The 16,488-nt window shown below is 42.1% G+C and overlaps 1 protein-coding gene across 1 annotated transcript in view; it reads right to left on the bottom strand.

Moving 5' to 3' along the window:
- Positions 1 to 16,488, bottom strand: part of tspan9a (tetraspanin 9a) — a 287,169-nt gene that overhangs the window by 166,240 nt on the left and 104,441 nt on the right. The window lies entirely within an intron of this gene.

Below are 16,488 nucleotides of genomic sequence, written 5' to 3'. Positions count from 1 at the left end.
TGTGTTACCAATTGTTTTCTTGGTGACTATGGTCCCAGCTGCCTTGAGATCATTGACAAGATCCTCCCGTGTAGTTCTGGGCTGATTCCTCACCGTTCTCATGATCATTGCAACTCCACGAGGTGAGATCTTGCGTGGAGCCCCAGGCTGAGGGATATTGACAGTTCTTTTGTGTTTCTTCCATTTGCGAATAATCGCACCAAATGTTGTCACCTTCTCACCAAGCTGCTTGGCGATGGTCTTGTAGCCCATTCCAACCTTGTGTAGGTCAACAATCTTGTCCCTGACATCCTTGGAGAGCTCTTTGGTCTTGGCCATGGTGGAGAGTATGGAATCTGATTGATTGCTTCTGTGGACAGGTGTCTATTTTACAGGTAACAAGCTGCGGTTAGGAGCACTCCCTTTAAGTGTGTGCTCCTAATCTCAGCTCGTTACCTGTATAAAAGACACCTGGGATCCAGAAATCTTTCTGATTGAGAGGGGGTCAAATATTTATTTCCCTCATTAAAATGCAAATCAATTTATAACATTTCTGACATGCGTTTTTCTGGATATTTTTGTTGTTATTCTGTCTCTCACTGTTCAAATGAACCTACCATTAAAATTATAGACTGATCCTTTCTTTGTCAGTGGGCAAACGTACAAAATCAGCAGGGGATCAAATACTTTTTCTCCCCACTGTATTTAATTAACAAAGTTATGCAACACCCAATTACCCTGTGTGAAAAAGTAATTGCCCCCTTACACTCAATAACTGGTTGTGCCACCTTTAGCTGCAATGACTGCAACCAAATGTTTTCTGTAGTTGTTGATCAGTCTCTCACATCTATGTGGAAGAAATTTTGGCCCACTCTTGCAGTGACATTTGTGGGTTTTCAAGTATGAAATGCTCGTTTCAAGTCCTGCCACATCTCAATTGGGATTAGATCTGGACTTTGACTAGGCCATTTCAAAACTTCAAATTTGTTGCGTTTTAACCATTTTCATATAGACTTGATTGTGTGTTTTGGATCATTGTCTGGCTGCGTGGTGTGTTTCAGCTTCAGCTCACAGACGGATGGCCTGACATTCTCCTGTAGAATTCTCTGATACAGAGCAGAATTCATGGTTCCTTATATTAAGGCAAGTTGTCCAGGTCCTGATGCAGCAAAGCATCCCTAAACCATCACACTACCACCACCGTGCTTGACCGTTAGTATAAGGCTCTTACTGTGGAATGCAGTGTTTGGTTTTCGACAGACAAAATGGGACCCATCTTGTTCAAAAAGTTGACTCAAGTTTTCCAAAAAGCACCTGGAAGCACCTGGATGGTCATCAAGACTCTTGGAAGAATGTTCAATGGACAGATTAGTCGAAAGTATACCTTTTTGGATGACATTATGCCTGGCAAAAACCAATGCACTGCCGAAGTCATAGTAAAACTTATTTTTTTTTACCTCACTCGAATGTTCTGATTATGAGGGGGTCCCTGATTAATTTTCTATCACAAATGGGCTCCCTAGACCCAAAAAGTTTGAGAACTCCTGTTCTAAAGAACATAACGCACCAAGGGTAACTCACAGTGGGATGCTACACAAGACCGAAGACGTACAATCAGCATGCAACTGAAGTAATCTAAAATGCAGCACAAAATAATGACTGAAGTCACACCTTTACAGATACTCTTATCCAGTAGGAAAGGGCATATATATTTGTATACCAGTACTTCTCATTCTAGTCCCGTGTGGGATTTGAACTCTCAAATCTGGCGCTGCACATGCCATGCTCTACCAACTGAGCCACGCTCCACACTGATTCAATGAGTCTCCTGAAAATGATGATATCTCCTTCACTTCATCAGCCCTTTTAACCTGGCTTCAACCCATTGACTGGACTACATTCCTAGTTTACACTCAGAGGGCAGGGAGAGTAGAGGAGAAAAGAGGAGGTTCTTTGGCCATCCGGTTTGTAATCAAACCTCCTCCATTTTACGCCACACACGCTCCACAAATGCTAGCAGGCTTAAGCCATATTTCTTAATATCATTGCTGCGTTTGGAGATGAGCTCAAGTTACGTTTATCAACACAGAGCTGAGACTAAATTAGCATGCAAATAGGACATAATGTTTCTGTCCTTTGAATTTTTTACTTAGGGATTCATGTAACCCAACTCTGGATATTTGGAAAAGTACAGTCTGCTATCTCAAGTGTATGAATTACCCTGAATAACATTCAACCTGTAGAAACACACTTAAAAATACAGGAAAAAAGAAAAAAGAAAATACTTGACATATCTGCACTGATTTTAATCAATGGCAATTGCTGTCCCTGAGTATCATACATGTTTAATGTTCAAAGCTGTGCCAAGACTGGGCAAACAAAACATCCCATTTACTTCACACAAATTAAACCAGGTGAAAAAGCAAATCCTTGAAATATCTGGACTGGATTCAAAGACAACACCCATCCCTGAGCATAATAAATGCGTAATATTCAAGGGCCATGACAAAAACTGTTCTAAACAACATATCAAAGACATCCCACTCACTTCACACAAATTTGTATTACTAGTCAAATCAAATCAAAACATTTTTGTCACAGATGTAGACTAACAGTGAAATACTCACTTATGGGCCCTTCTCAACAATGCAGATATAGAGAAAACTGCGAAATTATAGAAAAGTAATAACACGTAATACCCTGAACAAAAATGTAAATGTAACATGTAAATTGGTCCCATGTTTCATGAGCTGAAATAAAAGATCCCCCCCCCCCCCCAAAGAAATGTATCTAACATTTGTACACCCAAAAAGGTTCTTTTTCTCAAATTCTGTGCACAGATTTGTTTATATATCTGTTAGTGAGCATTTCTCCTTTGCCAAGATAATCCATCCACCTGACATGTGTGGCATATCAACAAGTTGATTAAACAGCATGATCATTACACAGATAAACCTTGTGCTTGGGACAATAAAAGGCCACTCTAAAATGTGCAATTTTGTCACACAACACAGTAACACAGATGTCTCCAGTTTTGAGGGAGCGTGCAATTGGCATGCTGACTGCAAATATGTCCACCAGAGCTGTTGCCAGAGAATTTACTGTTAATTTCTCTACCATAAGCTGCCTCCAACGTCGTTTTAGAGAATATGGCAGTACGTCCAACCGGCCTCACAACCGCAGACCATGTGTATGGTGTTTCAACGTTGAGAATAGAGTGTCCCATGGTGGCGGTGGTGTTATGGTAGGCAGGCATAAGCTATGGACAACGAACACAATTGCATTTTATAGATGGCAATTTGAATGCACAGAGATACTGTGACGTGATCCTGAGGCCCACTGTCGTGCCATTCAACCGCTGCCATTACCTCATGTTTCAGCATTATACTCCATAGCCCCACGTCGCAAGGATCTGTACACAATTCCTGGAAACTGTAAATGTCCTAGTTCTTCCATGGCCCGCATACTCACCAGACATGTCACCCATTGAGCATGTTTGGGATGCTCTGGATCTACATGTACGACAGCGTGTTCCAGTTCCCGCCAATAACCAGCAACTTCGCACAGCCATTGAAGAGGAATGGGACAACATTCCACAGGCCACAATCAACAGACTGATCAACTCTATGCGAAGGAGATGTGTCGCGATGAATGAGGCAAATGGTGGTCACACCAGATACTGACTGGTTTCCTGATCCACTCCTCTACCTTTTTTAAGGTATCTGTGACCAACCGATGCATATCTGTATTCCCAGTCATGCAAAATCCGTAGATTAGGGCCTAATTTATTTACTTAAATTGACTGATTTCCTTATATACACCGTAACTCAGTAAAATCTTTGAAATTGTTGCATGTTGCATTTATATTTTTGTTCAGTATAATAAATACACAATGAATAACGATAACTTGGTTATATACACATGGTGCCAGTACCGAGTTGATGTGCAGGGGTACGAGGTAATTGAGGTAGATATGTACATATAACTAGGAATGAAGTGACTATGCAACAGGATAGATAATATAGAGTAGCAGGAGTGTACGTGGTGAGTCAAAAATAGTTTGTGCAAAAAGGGTCAATGCATAAAGTCCGGGTAGCTATTTGGTTAACTATTTAGATAACTATTTAGCAGTCTTATTGCTTGGAGTCAGAAGCTGTTCAGGGTCCTGTTGGTTCCAGACTTGGTGCATTGGTACCACTTGCCGTGTGGTAGCAGAGAGAACAGTCTATGACTTGGGTGGCTGGAGTCTTTGACCATTTTTAGGGCCTTCATTTGCCAGGTCTCTGACTTCCTCCCTATAGACTCATCGTCTTCGGTGATCAGGCCTACCACCATGGTGTCGTGGGCAAACGTATTGATGTTGGAGTCGTGCTTGGCCATGCAGTCGTGGGTGAACAGGGAGTACAGCATGCACTCCTGAAGGGCGCCCGTGTTGAGGGTCAGCGTGGCTGATGTGTTATTGCCTACCCTCACCACCTGGTGGTGGCCCGTCAGGAAGTTCAGGATCCAGTTGCAAAGGGAGGTGTTCTGTCCCAGGGTCCTTAGCTTAGTGATGAGCTTGGAGGACACTATGATGTTGAAAGCAGAGCTGTAGTCAATGAACAGCATTCTTACATGGTGTACCTCTTGTCAAGGTGGGAGAGGGCAGCGTGGAGTACAATAGAGATTGCGTCATCTGTTTATCTGTTGGGGCAATATGGGGAATTGGAGTGGGTCCAGGGTGTCTGGGATGATGGTGTTGATGTGAGCCATGACCAGCCTTTCAAAGCATTTGATGGCTACAGATGTGAGTGCTATGGGGCAATAGTCACTTAAACATGTTACCTTACTGTTTTGGGGCACAGGAACTATGGTGGTCTGCTTGAAACATGTAGGTATTACAGACTGGGTCGGGGAGAGGAAAATGTCTGTGAAGACACTTGCCAGCTGGTCAGTGCATGCTCTGAGTATGCTCAGACCCTGCGTCCCTGTTTAAAGGTCTTACTCACATCGGCTACGGAGAGCGTGATCACACGGTCGTCCGGAACAGCTGGACCTCTGTTTACAAGCCCTGCCACATCCAGCGTGGCTCAGAGCTGGCATAGTAGGACTCGATCTTAGTCCTATATTGATGCTTTGCCTGTTTGATGGCTCGGCGGAGGTCGTAGCAGGTTTTCTTACAAGTGTCCGGATTAGTGTACCGCTCCTTGAAAGCGACAGCTCTAGCCTTGAGCACAGTGCGGATGTTGCCTGTAATCCATGGATTCTGGTTGGGATATATATGCACGGTCACTGTGAACAGCCTCAATTCATCAGGGAATGGACTCTACAAGATGTTGAAAGCGTTCCACAGGGATGCTGGCCCATAATGACTCCAATGCTTCCCACAGTTGTGTCAAGTTGGCTGGATATCCTTTGGGTGGTGGCGCATTCTTCATACACACAGGAGACTGTTGTGTGAAAAACCCAGCAGAGCTGCAGTTCTTGACACAAACCGGTGTGCCTGGCACCTACTACCATACCCCGTTCAAAGGCACTTCAATCTTTCATCTTGCCCATTCACCCTCAGAATGGCACACATACACAATCCATGTCTCAATTGTCTCAAGGCTTAAAAAAACCTTCTTTAATAACCGGTCTCCTCCCCTTCATCTACACTGATTGAAGTGGATTTAACAAGTGACATCAATAAGGGATAGTAGCTTACACCTGGATTCACCTGGTCAGTCTATGTCATGGAAAGAGCCGGTGTTTTGTTTTGTGTAGTCAGTGTATATTATCCATGTCCTCGTTCAGTCACAACTCTGAGAAACATAAGACATCACAGTTCTTCAGGTCCCGTTGATAGGATACTCTTGAACAGAGCTCGTCCAATTTTTTCTCCAGTGATTGTACGTTCACCAACAGAACGGAAAGTAGAGGCAGATCATTTTTTTGCCAACGTAGTTTCGTCAGGGTGTCTCTCTTACGCTGTCTTTTCCTTTTCCGAGTCTCTGGGATTAGGGCCGCACAAACAGAAATCAATGGAGCACACAGATGATCGTATTATCACATTCACATTAATTATTAGAACATTGCTTATGATTCTGTATAAATATCAGTGATGTGGTAAAAAAAGGTGGGTAATAGATAAGACAAACAACAGCCGATATAAATGAAAAATTACATTTTTAGAATTGTATTGTTTGCATTTTGATTGCATTTTAATAAAGGCCTAGTTGAGATGTTCATATTGAAGCGTATCTTTTTTAAATTATTTTTTACAACTTTTTTGATAAGATTAGTAAATATTTTCTCAGGGGATCCCACACGGGGCCTCGACCCCAAGTTTGGGAGCCTGACCACTGAGCGCCACATCACTGTCTGTCTCAGTATCCTACTCTCTGTAAAGCAAAGTTATTAGAACTTAGTAGCCTATTTCTTGCTCCTGCTGAGGTAGGCGTCGTTTAACGTTAGCTTCTTACTTCATCCATCTAGCTGGCCTTTCAATTTTACTGCAGTACAAGTCTCTGCTGGCAGTTAGCCAGATGACTGACTGACATATCAACACAGCAAATTGGACAGTGTTACCTAGTGTTGACTTTTCAGTGTAACATTTCTAGTGTTGATTCAAGATTTAAATTAACTCTGTAAGAGTGAAATTAACAGTCAAGTGGTGTAAAATAACCCCAGTGTTGGTGTTAATAACAAGTGTTGAGTGTGGTTGTGTCAGTTTAACTCTGTGGAGAGTAAAACATTCCCATCAAAACCAAGCCCATCATTATCAGATTTCCCAGCATGCTGTACTGCAGATAGAAATGTTTTGGATTGTTTTCAATATCTGTATTTGTGCATTGGTTGATTGATTCATCTTATGCTACACAAAGATAAATACCATACATTTTTCTAAACTAATTCAATCAGTTATTTAATGCACCCGTTACTGAAATGGTTGTTCCAGTTGAAATGGTTTAGGTAGTCTCCTCACAATGTCCCTAACCCTGAACGTCATTCTGAATCCAGGTCCGGGGTGAGCAGTATGTCCTGCACCACCGACTCGTTGAAGTACAAATATTCATCCAAAGGGAGGTTAGTGATCGCTGTTCTGATGTCCAGAGGCTCTTTTCGGTCATAGAAAACAATGCCGGAAACATTATGTGCAAAAAAAGTTAAGATCTACGCAAAAACACAAAATACAGAATTGTTCAGGAGCCTGTAAAATGGCAGCTATCCCTTGCAGTGTCATTCTTAGTTCTCACTCACTCACTCACTCACTCACTCACTCACTCACTCACTCACTCACTCACTCACTCACTCACTCACTCACAGTGCAGGCTGAAAGGTGCAGAGTTGACACTCCTCCATAGAATATGAACTGCAGTAATGCTCCACTTGTCTATGTGTCCCGTGACAGAGACAGAGAGCTGTGTGATGAAAGACCAAGAGAACTACTTCTGCACAGGAAAAATGAAGACCTAGCAACCCTGCAAAATGATCCATCAAGAGATGTCTCTCATCAATTCACCTGGCTTCATTCACAGCGGGAGGGAATGATGCAGGGAGTTATTGGGCAGGAAGGGAGATTTTAAAAAATTATATATTTCACCTTTTTTTAACCAGGTAGGCAAGTTGAGAACAAGTTGTCATTTACAATTGCGACCTGGCTAAGATAAAGCAAGGCAGCTTGACACATTCAACAACACAGAGTTACACATGGAGTAAAACAAACATACAGTCAATAATACAGTAGAAAAATAAGTCTATATACAATGTGAGCAAATGAGGTGAGATAAGGGAGGTGAAGGCAAAAAAAGGCCATGGTGGCGAAGTACATACAATATAGCAAGTAAAACACTGGAATGGTAGATTTGCAGTGGAAGAAAGTGCAAAGTAGAAATAGAAATAATGGGGTGCAAAGGAGCAAAATAAATAAATACAGTAGGGGAAGAGGTAGTTGTTTGGGCTAAATTATATATGGGCTATGTACAGGTGCAGTAATCTGTGAGCTGCTCTGACAGCTGGTGCTTAAAGCTAGTGAGGGAGATAAGTGTTTCCAGTTTTAGAGATTTTTGTAGTTCGTTCCAGTTATTGGCAGCAGAGAACTGGAAGGAGAGGCGGCCGAAGGAGGAATTGGCTTTGGGGGTGACCAGTGAGATATACCTGCTGGAGCACGTGCTACAGGTGGGTGCTGCTATGGTGACCAGCGAGCTGAGATAAGGGGGGACTTTACCTAGCAGGGTCTTGTAGATGACCTGGAGCCAGTGGGTTTGGCGACGTGTATGAAGCGAGGGCCAGCCAACGAGAGCATACAGGTCGCAGTGGTGGGTAGTATATGGGTCTTTGGTGACAACACGGATGGCACTGTGATAGACTGCATCCAATTTATTGAGTAGGGTATTGGAGGCTATTTTGTAAATGACATCGTCGAAGTCGAGGATCGGTAGGATGATCAGTTTTACAAGGGTATGTTTGGCAGCATGAGTGAAGGATGCTTTGTTGCAAAATAGGAAGCCAATTCTAGATTTAACTTTGGATTGGAGATGTTTGATGTGAGTCTGGAAGGAGAGTTTACAGTCTAACCAGACACCTAGGTATTTGTAGTTGTCCACATATTCTAAGTCAGAACCGTCCAGAGTAGTGATGCTGGACTGGCGGGCAGGTGCAGGCAGCAATCGGTTGAAGAGCATGCATTTAGTTTTACTTGTACTTAAGAGCAGTTGGAGGCCACGGAAGGAGAGTTGTATGGCATTGAAGCTCGTCTGGAGGGTTGTTAACACAGTGTCCAAAGAAGGGCCAGAAGTATACAGAATGGTGTCGTCTACGTAGAGGTGGATCAGAGACTCACCAGCAGCAAGAGCGACATCATTGATGTATACAGAAAAAAGAGTCAGCCCAAGAATTGAACCCTGTGGCACCCCCATAGAGGCTGCCAGAGGTCCGGACAACAGGCCCTCCGATTTGACACACTGAACTCTATCAGAGAAGTAGTTGGTGAACTAGGCGAGGCAATCATTTGAGGAACCAAGACTATTGAGTCTGCCGATGAAGATGTGGTGATAGGGAGGGAGGAGAAGAGTTCAATAGGACCCCTGGAGATACAGAAGAGTTTTACATGAGAATCATGCAGGGCCGTAGCTACATATGAGGACACAGAGGTCCAGACCTCTGTATTTTTGTCATTTTTGGGGGGGGGGGGGGGGGGGAGGAGGACTCAGTCGGTGTCTCAATTTACTAAAGTTGCAATTTCGAAACTTGGTTGTGCATCAGCAGTTTTCCTGTTGTTATATGTTACTGACAGTCAATAAATTTGCCATGTCAGATTGGTAAATTAGTCTAGTTAGTCTAGCCAGCTATGTAAACGTGTAGTAATCATGGCCAATGTGCCCAGGGCCCCATTGATTATGTTAGTCACGCTCACTCACATATCATATTAACATGGCATATATCATTAGGGATTAACACGGGTAATCGGGATCCCGGGACCACTCTTCAGATTTCCCGAAAAAATTTAATGACAAGACCCGGGAAATTACAACATTTTGTAAAAAAATTAAATTGCACATTATCCAAACAGGTTGTCGCATGGAAGCTATTAACCTAGTGTATTTACTTCACACAAAGTCGACAATGTTATGGACTACTCGGGGTGCGCTCTGTGCGTGCTCTGTGTAGATATAGCCTACCACTACTGCTGAAATGAGCTGAATTAATTGAGGAACATGATAACACTCTGAATTTATGAACGGTCTGTTTTGCAATTCACAACAATGTCATTGCCGATCATAGTTAGGCCTACTCTATCGTTATTAAATATCAGTTTCACTTGTTGTGAAATCTTTAGGTAGTGACGCAGCCGAGTTGGCTATGTGGTAAAGCAACAATCTTATTTTGGGAGAACCTGCGTGACCATATCTTGTTTTTAAACTCTTTAAATGGGCTCTTCCAATTTTTTTCGGTATTTCCAGGGACTCTCAGATAAATAGGAATTATTCCCGGTATTGAAAGTTGGTAGAGTTTTGGGAAAATATGAATCCTATAAGTCATGGCAAAATGTGTAGAATTTAGAAAATTAGATTTAATACTGCAACATTTTTGCCCTACCCCATTGCAAAATAGAATTACAGGTATAATTAGCTGTAAAACTGCACATAAAAAAAAGTTCTTAAGGTGTTTAACTTTTTATAAATAAAATATTTTTTCTACTAACAGATCCCTCTGTAAGTATTAAATTATAGTTTTTAATCTCAGTGCAGAGTTAATGTGAGTTAATGTGTAGAGGCTAATTGTACAGCTGATAGAGCCCCACAGTGGAGGTGTCATAAAACCTAGCGGTCAAACAGGGAAATGGTTCCAATCATTTTTCCACCATTCATTTTTCCCATAGGGGATTTTAGAAACACTTACAATAAGGGCTGTGTTTCGTGTAGTCTTACCCTGGCGTGACGTTTTAATAACCATGTAAATCTCTCTCGGACAAGGTGACTTTTATCATTATATTCGAAGCTAGGTGGAAGCTAGGTGGAATTAATGCCAGGTCTGATCCAAAGCAGTGCTTTGGAAGATGGAATTTTTCTTTCTGGGAGTTATTCCTTTGAGAAATACAATATATGCTATCCTGATCACAGCCCTATCTACAGGCATGACTGTTTGGAGCATGGAGCATGGATGAAAAACGAACAAAATTAGACAAGTGCAGTAGCAAAGAATGAGGTGAATGCACAGAGCCATGAAGAAAAAAACATATTTTCATTACTCAGGCCTGGCTTGATATCATGTAGAAAGGGAAGAGTGGCAATCTCCTAGCGTGGGAGACACCCGAGTACACTCTCCCAGGACAAGGGCTGATACTGTTTTACATTTTGTTCTAGTGTATTATTCTGCATGTTCCACTGTTGACATAAAGGCCCAGGTTGAATCTCAAAATTGCACCCGATAGTGCACTACTTTTGTTTTTTGTACAATATATTTATTGGCATTTCTTTTTTTACAATTTAACAATCATCAAAATATGACACAGATAATGCCCTGTTATTCCTTCCACCTACACAAAACACCATGCAACATGAGTGCACTACTTTTGACCAGGGCGCATACGGCTCTGGTCAGAAGTAGTGCACTTGATAGGGAATAGGGTGCCATTTCAAACGCAGGCATTACCAGTCTGGGACACAGTCTCGCAATGAAGGGCGCACTTCTGAGTGATTACAGGAGTCGACCCACTGCGAATGGGCGATTTAAACAGACCTTATTGGGCGCGAAGCAGGGCATTTAACTAATGAAACCTCTAAACTGATGAAACATTAAACTAATGAAACATCCCCTGCCCTGAATGCTTTCCAATGCACTGAGATGAATGGGAGCAGCTCACCCAAATAATTAACTATACTGAGTCAGCGGCTGGCTGACAAGTCTGTCAGACTAATCTAGAGACTGAGGACAAACGCTGGGGAGTGCTGGGAGGGCTGCCTGGGAGGCTGTGGGAGACTAATTTATACGATAAAAAAAGTAAAACGCTATTTGTACAAATATAATGTTATACCCCTGAAAGGGGGTAAATATGAAAAAGTATTCACACCGACACGTAGTATCAGCAACTCTGCAGTCAGTTGTACTGATGAATTGCATAAAATGATCAACTCTTCACATAGATACAGTATCTCTTTTCTCAAATGATATAGTGTTCACGTTTATATTCCTAGGCATTACTAATCAAGCTCCGCACAAACAGAAATCAATGGAGCACACAGATGATCGTATTATCACATTCACATGAATTATTAGAACATTGCTTATGATTCTGTATAAATATCAGTGATATGGTAAAAAAAAAGGTGGGTAATAGATAAGACAAACAACAACCGATATAAATGAAAAATTACATTTTTAGAATTGTATTGTTTGAGAACTTAGTAGCCTATTTCTTGCTCCTGCTGAGGTAGGCTTCGTTTAACGTTAGCTTCTTACTTCATCCATCTAGCTGGCCTTTCAATTTTACTGCAGTACAAGTCTCTGCTGGCAGTTAGCCACATCACTGACTGACATATCAACACAGCAAATTGGACAGTGTTACCATACCATACAATACCATACATTTTTCGAAACTAATTCAATCAGTTATTTAATGCACCCGTTACTGAAATGGTTGTTCCAGTTGAAATGGTTTAGGTAGTCTCCTCACAATGTCCCTAACCCTGAACGTCATTCTGAATCCAGTTTGCGGGTGAATAAAAATTCCAACTATTGGACGTCTTAACTCTGGCTGAATTGCAATAGGAATTACACATCACTTTGCAAGCCAGCAGAATATAACTTGCAGGCCTGACGTGGCCTGTAAACCAGGAGATTCTTAACACCGCTGGGTTAGGATAAAACTTGGCCATCAAAGTAAGGCCAGATTATTTATTTAATGTATTGTCCTTAAGAGTTTAATTGTAATGATAACATTCACCTCAAGTAGCACTAAGCACAGTGTTAATTTAACACTTAAAAGTGTGGATCCGCATAGATACTGGCCCAGTGTTAAATTGAACACTGTCAGTGTTTATTTAACACAGGAGAATTTGCTGTGTATAATCGACTACCAGTTGGGCACTCATTCTAAGATAACTAGTTTTTCTTTGTTTGGGGGATGTCTGTAGACAGGAGTTGCGGGACGATTTTAAAATCACCTTTTGTCCGGGATCTCGCACTGTCAACAGCTCTCTAGTTTTACGTACTTCTCTAGCGAGCCGACTCCGAGCTGGGGTAGTTCATTTCACGTCTCAGGTGAATATGCTGCTAAAAAGGCAAATCCGGGAGGCAAATCCAGGGGACGCAGACGAACATAGCGAACAAACCACTGTTCATGATTCAATTCGTTCGCAAAGAGGCAGGTGCGATTACAACTTATATCAAATCAAGAATATAAGCGTTTTAGAGCTTTGATCAACGCTGGGAGCAATATTTAGATGTTGACCCATAACTGATGTTCTTTATCGTATAAAACATATACAGTGTATAACATAGTATATAACATTTTTATTATTCGAAAAAATAACTGTGTCCTCATATGTAGTTACGGCTATGCCTGGCTGATACTGAGTCTTTGAGGGTTGAACATGAATGGGCTGTGGAGGCAAACCATCAGCACCACAGTACTCACCACGCAATCACATCGTACATTAGGTTACATACCACACTTGCCCATCAAGGGGATTTGATATACATATTTCCTGTCTACTTTGCTGATTTTGCTTGTCTGAAGCAGGGCCTCGGAGGCCCAAGGAACATTTGTGTAATGTGTTCCAGAGTGAGAATCTTTACTTCATCTGCCCTCGTTTGCCCTGACTACATACACAGACACACACACACACACACACACACACACACACACACCACACACACACACACACAAGTCCCCTGAAGTTACTAGAGAGCTGCATGTGAAATGTGAATGCAATAAAAGAGATGAGCAGAAATGAGACTCAGCGTGGGCTTTGTTTAATGGGTAACGGCTGACATAAGATATCACTACGTCAAAACCTGAGACTGCAATTCAATGCAAATGATCCGATCATTTTTGCAAATAACAATCATCCCCCTCTTATTCATTTGTATAATGTGACCTCTGCGCATACTGTCTAATGGGACTGTAACAATGAGGCAGGCACAGACCTGTGGTAAAGGAAACATATTAGCAGCAGTCTTAGGCTAAATGGGCCAATAATCAATTTGGAGTATTTTTTTAATGGCTCAGGTTTTTTTGTATTTCATCTACTTGTTTAGCTACTGCTTTTTGTTTATCCATTGGAGTTTTTTAGCCTGTTGGATATCCGTGGGTTGTTCCTGTGGACTACATGAGGAATGTAGATAATGGGAGTCTTTTGACTGAAAAGAACGATGCTTTTTGTTTCTAGCACGTTCCAATCACTACTTTTTAACAAGGAAAAAAAGTGACGTCCTCCATCCATGTGAGGTCAAGGACTTGTGTTCAAAGTGAATTTCATAAAACATAAATTTCAGTCAACAGACTTCAACAGACTTCAATGGTTATGAAAGGGGAGAACAAAGTGTGGTTTTGACAACCTCAGACTATCTGAAAAGCAGCTGGACCCTGAAAGCCCGGCGACAGACCTCTAACTGCTAAGTGAATATGAAAGTCAACCGTGCCTCATATCACGCTCTTTAGTACTAACAAGTTACAGCCTGGTGTCCGTCTTCAACTTTTACCCCGGCCCCCCAAAATGAGATGCATGTCAATGTGTGTGTGTGTCTGTGTGTGTGTGTGTGTGTGTGTGTGTGTGTGAGTGCATGCCTGCGTCAAGCGTGTGGGAGGTACACCTGTTATAGTGCTGTACAGACAGACAGGAAGACAGACAGACAGGGAGCCACTCTCCATGGATACTGCAGACCACCCTAAGCCTGGTTTAAAGCCATTGTGCAGGTATTCTATAAATCAGAATTCAGAGTGGCCAGACAGGCCCACCTGCCATCACAATATCCCTGCTCTTTCTTAAACCTGGCTGGAACGCTTGCGATAGTCACTAGGCCGGGGATTTCATCATGCCAAATAAAAATACACCAGTTTATGGGTCTAATACAGACGTCAATGGCATTGTGGCTTTGATTTACAGCGACCCCATGGCTGTACTGGGATGTAGCGGCTGTTTTACATTTTGATGAATACTCTTCTGTGTAGAACCGGATAAATTCTAAAGGACACCTTAGGGGGGAGGGTGTTGGGCACGGTGCACAGGATGTAAGGCACAAGAATTTCGGAACTAGAAGCACAAGCATTTCGCTACACTTGTATTAACATCTGCTAACCATGTGTATGTGAACAACACAATTTGATTTGGAGGTTGCGACAGACGTACAAAACCATTACTTATAAAAACGTGACATTTGTTTTATCAGCTCTCCACAAAACAAAACACTCACGTCTCTTTTCTAAAAGTAACTGTTCAGTGTTTCCAGATTTCTATGAAATATGACTGATAATTAATTACAATATGAGTGAAATACCTTTCCTTCCAAAGATTAGTAAATATGTACGTTAAAAAGCATATTTTCTGTGTTGGAACGGGGTTGGTGTACCCCAACAACTGAATGGTGTGGGAGCAGTGTTTTCCCTATATTCATTAAGCAGCGGTGCCTCGTCGCTGTTAAATCATTGCAGCCACTCCAATAAATATGACCCCCCCCCCCCCAAAATATTTATGACGAGATGTGCTTTTAAACGGATAGTGTGAGATTTTGTCCACTAAGATCAGAGTGACAAGTTAAAACGTATTTGTAGCAAACAGAGTGAGCATGAGATCCACAGTGCAGTGGTGTGCATCAGCTATATTCAAATCAAATGTTATTTGTCACGTACACAACTTACAGCAGGTATAAAAGGTACAGCAAAATCCTTGTGTGCTAGGTCCCTCAACAATGCAGTGTAGTGGAAAAAGGAGAGAAGGTTACACTCGTGACTAGGGACTTGCAGGCGCCAAGGCCCAGCATGAGGACTCAGTACAATGTTTGGATGGATGGTCGTATATTTGCATCTCACAGGAGCGAGCCACACCTTCGCCGTGGAAATCTCCGGGAACAGACTTTCCCACGAAAGTCCTGGGGTCGCTGAGGCCAGGAGAGGTGTGAAGACTGATGAAAACTTGAATCGACAGAATTAATGTTACTGTGTGAATTAAATTGTCTTGTTTGGATTGTTTCAAGAGTGCATAAATAGCTACACATTTTGCTATGTTTTATTGAACTGTAAGTGCTATGAATTTATTGTTACAGGGACACTGTGTTATTCTTGTCACAACGTCCACAGAAGGTGGCGCCTCTCCCCGTTCGGGTGGCGCTCGGCGGTCGTCGTCGCCGGCCTATTAGCTGCCACCGATCCCCTTTTCTGTTTCGTTTGGTGATGTCTGTTTAGGTTGGCACCTGTTTTGGGTTAGGTCATTAGTGGGGTTATTTAGTCTGTCTGTTTTTAGTTTGGGGTTGTGCGGGATTAATTTTGTTTTGTCCTACGTAGGTTGGGGATTTGATTATGCTCCATTGTGCTGTATTTTAGGCATGAGGGTCTGCTGGGCTGCGTCCCAACTCATTTTGGATTTTATTCCTATTGTTTAGAGTTTTGTACCCTGCCTTGGATTTTTGGACTTATTTCATTAAACGTGTGTTTCACGTAGTTCTGTCTCCTGCGCCTGACTTCCCCCCTCCTACACATTAGAGACGGTTTCTGACAATTCTGTTCGTCGGCTGGCAGATAGTTCAAAAGAGGTAGCGACACAGGGGTGTGCTCCTATCATTTAGATAAGAGTTGATTAGATTAGAATCTGAGTGCAAATAAATGTTCCCTCAGGTTGGGGGTGAGTTCGCACTTGAATTTGGTTAAAAGGGCGGTGTATTGGCTCATACTTTGAGATCTTGCTTCCGAGCTCCTGTGTGTATCAGACGCACATCGTTTTTATTCTGAACAGAAGATGTGTAACCACGTTAAGCCTTATTTAGTTGATAGTCATTTACTCTTGAGTTATTCTGTAATGTATCATGTATTTCATGTCCACTAATTGTTTG

Source organism: Salmo salar, chromosome 16 (assembly GCF_965601325.2).
Source record: "Salmo salar chromosome 16, fSalSal1, whole genome shotgun sequence".
NCBI lineage: Eukaryota > Metazoa > Chordata > Actinopteri > Salmoniformes > Salmonidae > Salmo > Salmo salar.
Note: the sequence above shows the minus strand (reverse complement) of the source record. Positions and strands in the feature narration are given on the sequence as shown.